Source organism: Stegastes partitus, unplaced genomic scaffold (assembly GCF_000690725.1).
Source record: "Stegastes partitus isolate 25-593 unplaced genomic scaffold, Stegastes_partitus-1.0.2 Scaffold623, whole genome shotgun sequence".
Lineage (NCBI taxonomy): Eukaryota > Metazoa > Chordata > Actinopteri > Pomacentridae > Stegastes > Stegastes partitus.
This window is the reverse complement of record NW_007578354.1, coordinates 27,218-33,505: the sequence shown is the minus strand read 5'-3', so window position 1 is coordinate 33,505 and position 6,288 is coordinate 27,218.

Here is a 6,288-nt window from a genome sequence, read left to right as displayed (position 1 = left end):
TAAAGAAAAATATTTTGATCAGGACTTTTAAAACACAGAAAGCTTTTTATTCTAAAACAAACACATTAAATGTGGGCAAATATTCTGCATTTCTTTTCAATGATCAGTCACATCAAGTCATTTAAAATGCATTAATTTGGCTCTGATGCAGCTTCTATCAGATAAAACCCAAGAAAATAATTCTGCTCTTCACAAGTAACAGCCTATAAACACTGGAGGATAAATAATGAAACGTTGTTGTAATTAAACGTTTTTAAAATACAAACACATTTATTTCAATTGAGTTTTATGTTGGAGTTTGTGTTACTTTAAATTAAACTTTTTGCTCTACATTTATATGAGGTTCTAAATGTCAGTCATCAACCTCCTTGATTACTAATAATTCGTACTGATATCTTCTCTGATTAAAGAAAAACTCATAAAATCTCTCCATTAACCCAAAAAACTACTTTTAAAACATGCTGAGGAGAAACTGATTCCCCCTAAAGCCAGTTAATGAACGACCTCCTCATTAACACATCGAACACACGAGCAGCCGTGGATTTAATTCGAACTTTATTTGTCTTTTTATTCTCAATCAGTTCCAGCTTTGCTCTGATGGGTGGAGACGTTTCATCAGAGCGACGGTGAACAGCTGAGTTCAATCCTCCTCAACTCCACAAAAGCTGGAGAAGCTTCTGTTTCTCCGTTCGTCTCTCAGATCACGCTGTAGACATTAACTTAAAATATTTAACCTGAACAAAGCTGCTCACATCTGCATTTTTGCTGAAGTCTCTGCAAATTAAATGCAAACAAACTTAATTCAGTCCAACAGAAGCTTTAGAGGAAACTCGACAAAGGATAAATAAAATGGGAAAATTTAAGAAAATGTTTCTAAAAGTGACACTTAAGAGTATTTATTTTAAATAAACTGAAAAAAATCAGTGTAGGAAATAATTAAAAAAACAAGATAATACATCCAGACAGTGTGGATTAATATGATTTAAACTAACTTAAAGCTAATTTAAAGGGAATTGCTGAGCTAAATATTTCACAAAACTACAAAGTTCCATGTATAGCTTAATGTTTTATAACTCTTAATATAATTTATGTCTTTGTGGAAACTAAACAAACTCCATCTACTCATTAAAAACTGCAAAATTTGCACAAAAACACCACGAAAAAGCATGCAAAAACTGAATCTCTCAACTTATTTTGGGTGTAACTCGTCACAGAGAACTTTAATTTATTATATAATGTTTTTTGTTTTAAACTTTCAGAAATTGTCTTCATTTTATCAATATTGATAAAAGTTGAGGCAGAATTAAATGTCCAGCTCACAATTTATGAACTAAACAAATTTTAAGGTCGTATATTTTCACATGATCTGAAAATGTGTTCATTAAAAACTATCTGTCGGCTGTTAATTATTCATCCACGAGTACAAAATGCACTATTTTTTAATTTATGTACCGCAAATTAGGAAACCTTTTAATCTGTTTGAATGTAACAAGGAAATTAAAAAAGGTTTCAATAACAAGACACAAAGCAAATGTCTGATTTGTCTCCAGACGCTTTAATTAGACACACAAATAAAAAGAAACTGTGATGTGCTGCCGGTGGCCTGAGGACAGCGAGGCGTTCTGTCAGGCAGGCTTCACTGGAGACTCTCTGACAGCTCACAATATTAACACAGGAGCTTAATTGCAGCCTTCAGGGAGAAGCAGCAGCAGCAGCAGGTTCCCCTTAAAGGATCCGACGGGCCTCAATCACAGCAGCAGCTCAGAGGTTCCTCGTCTCATCGTCTCATAGCAGGAGCCACATCAGACCAGGTGTAACCGTGTAGTCGTAAATTACAATCAGTCGGAGTTAAAGCGAAACAAGAGTTTTCAGTGTCCATGTACGTGAACACAGGGACCATAAGTCTGGTGTATCTGGAACATGCATCTGTACATCTATCATGAATATTATTTATTAAATATAAAAAATACATCTACCTGCTTTTATTTTTTATATATATTTGTGTTCATTTTAAATTGTATTTAAATGTATATGATTTTTTGTATTTATTATTTTGAATCTAAGTAATAAATATAAAATCTAGAATCTACTTATTTTTGTTGTTTTATGTTTTGTTTTAAATTTCATATGTATATAAAATATTAGTTTTTTGCAAGTATTATTTTAAATCTTAATAATATAAACTAAATATAGTTATTCTTATTATTTGTTTTTATTATGTTACATTTTATTTAAATGTATGTTTCATACATCATTAAATATTTTTGTAAACAATAAATAATATGATACTATAACAACTTGTTTTTTATTATTTAAAATTTTACTTGCACTTATAATAGATAATATTTATTTTTTATTATTTTGAATCTGAATAAATCTAAACATAAATCTAATTATTTTCATTTTAAATATGATTTTTAATATATGTAAAAACTATCGTTTGTATTTATTTTCAATTTAAATAATAATTACAAAATAAATCATTTTAGTTTTTATTGTTTCTTTATTATTTTGCATTTTATTTAAATATCTTATATATATAGCATTTAATTTATTATTTTAAATTTAACTAATTAAAGTAAAAATAAACCACTTGTCTATCATGTGACTGCTTTTATACGTCCCTCTTTGTGAGAACCAAACTGGATTTTAAAGACTACAATAGTGATGATCCACATAGAACAGAGTTCTAAAGTTACACAACGGTTGTTCAAATACGCCTCAGAATTATTATTTTTTAAATATGGGCATATTTTTCCATTTCTGAGCTCCACTTTGGGAAACTTGTCCTGTAGTTTTGAGTCATTTCTTAAGGAGCATAATAGACTCATGTGTGGGGATGGAGGGACGGTTCTGGTGGGAATGTTTCCTGCTTTGACATTTATTTAAAGGTCATCAGATGGACTTATGTGAGCAGGACTGGTGGATCATTGTGGAAACTGTTTGACGGCATCAAAACGATTCTTTTTCTTTGTGTTATATTGAGATTAAACTTCAAGACCAAAGTCACAGCTGGAGAACATGTCGAGTTCTAGGAACTAATGAAGAGTTTGTCTTCAAGCATTTCTTCCAGTAATTCGCAAAGTTTTCAGTATTTTCTGAGTTATATTTGAAACTCCAGAACTACTTGGATTCAAATAATATTTTACTTTCTGTGGCACAACTTGTCAAACCTGCTCAATTAGTTATAAAACTGAAGAAAAATTGCTTCCTTTTTCATTTATGTGACCAAATATTTCACATTAAAACGATTTGAGATGTTTAGTTCTGTGTTATTGTGACCTGCAGCTAAATATCACTGGTTGACCTCTGAATTATCTTTTAGTTTTGTTCAAAGTTTTCATGACAGCTCGATCAATTTTCATTTTCCAACTCACACCTCATGAGAGATTATTCGTCCAATATTGCAGATTCTGAATCAACATCATGATGAGAAATAACAGTGAAAAAATTCTGGTTTTTATCTTTAATATTTCCTGAGGTGTTGTCGCTCAAACAGCCTCAAATTTCAATGTGCGAAAAAACTATGAAACCTGCAGAAATAAATGAAATTATCCCGGAAAGTATTTTATAAATCAATGTAAAATTTCTCAGGTATCATTTTAAACATCGACAGCTTATGATAAAAAAAAAGACTCAAGTGAATGAGAGACGATGGAGCAGAAGTTAAACCAAATAAACATAGTGTACGTAGAAGAAAAACAACCAGGAGCTGAAATAATGAACCGAGTCTTAATCATCTGAAACATCAATGATGTTAAACCTGCAGCTTTTGTCTCCCCCCTCTGGCAGCGAGAGGAATTACACAAACACTGTGGACACGAGGTCATGATGTTGACCTCTGAGTTTCTCTTTTGTCATTTTATCATCGCTAGTTGATTTAAAACGCACACAAACGTCGCCACAGAGGGCTGATTGAAGCAGATTTTAGCTGCTGTGAATGAGACGACGGTTCATTTATGTGTGTTATTTATGTCATCAGTCCAGATCCTCATAGAAAAAGCTCATATGCACCAACTTCAATAGCAAATCCTCTCTTAACGTGAAAGTTTTCTGACCCTATATGCTAATATTTTTATGTATTCTTGCAATTTCTCTACAAAATAGTGCATTACTGTCCTCAAACGTGACCCACATGCTGTTTGTAATATCAGTGGAAGCCATCAGATCCTGTAATGTCCATCCATCCATTATCTATACACCGCTTAATCCTCATTAGGGTCGCGGGGGGGCTGGAGTCTATCCCAGCTGACTTAGGGCGAAGGCAGGGGCTATCGCAGGGCTACACTTAGAGACAGACAACCAAGCACACTCACATTCACACCTACAGACAATTTAGAATCACCAATTAACCTCAGTATGTTTTTGGACTGTGTGGGAGGAAGCTGGAGAACCCGGTGAGAACCCACGCTGCACGGGGAGAACATGCAAACTCCACGCAGAGATTCCGGTGCCCCCACCGGGACGCGAACCGGCAACCTTCTTGCTGCGAGGCAACAGTGCTACCAACTGCGCCACCTTGCAGCACCCTGTAATGTCAAAAACGCTCAAATCTCACTGATAAATTCTAATATTTTTATTGCTTTGAGTAGTTTTTCTTATTTAAGATGTGAGGTAGGTGTTTGCTGTGGCAGATTTCTGCAAAATTAGTTTGCAAAGTTTAGATTTGTGCTCATATTTAGATCAGATCCAACTTTACTGTCACTATACATGAACGAGTAGAAGGAAAACGAAATGCACTGAGCATATGACCACAGTATAGCTGCATATACTGTGATGCAAAAATCAAGAAAGAGGGGTCAAATTGCACCAATAGAAGAAAGAAATTAAGAGTTTTGTTTGACATTTAGGCATATTAGTGTCGCCAAAGTTTTTTTTTTTTTTGAGTCTCCGGCGGTTAATTAGATGTTTTAATTTTAACAAATTTAACAACCATCTACAGTAGAGATGCACGATGACATCAGCATCTTGATGAAGGTTGAAGTATCAGCATGATCAGTTTGGTGTGAAACTGTTGCATAAAACTACATATAACATATTTAACATAAAACTTTTTCTTATTTTGTTCTGCAGACGTGCACATTTCAAACACTTTTCTATATTTTCTGTCTGCAAGTGGACCATCATGATGACAGTAATAAGTTGATTCTGCTGCAGGTAAAAACCTCCTGTTCTCTAAATTAGGTGGAAAGATAAGTGTAAATATGAGCACCGGCAGACTGACAAAATGAGCTGCAACCGTCACATCAGAGATCAGGAACAACACGCTTCAATAATCCAAAGATAAATGATCCAAAATGTGTAAAAATCCACTGTGTTATTTATATTTCTACACATTTGCTCACAGAAAAGGCAGAATAAAAGAGATTTAAAGCTGTTCAGTTCTCCTGAAGTGGTTTTATTTCTCATTCGTTGGTCCTTTGCTGTGTGAACGATGTGACGTCTGTTTGAAAACCAACTAAAGCAACTTTTTCTCGGTTTGGATTTTTTTGTCATTGGTTGAAATCGAGCCACTTTTCCAAATATTTCCCTCAAAAGTCAAATTATCCCAAAATAGAACATTTAGAGCAATACTGATCACTTCTGTTGGATAATATTTCATATTTATCGTATTTTTAGACTCTGTCAGATGTCATTTTGAGCAGGATGATGGTGTTTAAACTGAACACCACTTTCAGAGGCCAGTTTGCAGGCCATGTTTTGCACATTTTAAGCTTTTAGTGGCTATATTTACACACTATTTGGCTGTTTTGTGACATATTTTAATGTTAGTTTTGGGCTCTGTGCTTTCTATGATCATCAAAATAGTTCTATTTGAAGGTTTTCCTGCTTTGAGGAACTTTTAGAGAAGTTTAATCGACAAATCAGCAGCACCAAACATATTTATTTTGCTGTGTAGATATAATTTTGATGCAAAGTATGACCTAATATTTAAACAGGATGTTGAATATTGGATAAGAGTGACTGTGAGAACAATTAAAACAATCTGTGTGTTGCATTTGGACATTTAATGCTCAGGCGGAGGCCCAGAAATCTGACATTTTCTCGCTTATTCCAGCTGCCTGAGTCACTCCTCTCTTGCCTGAGCGGGTGTAAATGATCCTCGGGGGTTAAATCTGAGCCCAGCAGGCGTCTGTTGAGTCTCTCCAGGAGGCTCTGACAGAGGAAACACTGAGGAACCGCTGACCCGCTCTGCAGACGGAGGTGCACCCAGGCCACGCCCCCTGCGCGTCGGTGTGCGCCTCCATTGGCTGCCGGCGCTCCTCCGCCGCCTGGATGTGGCCGCTG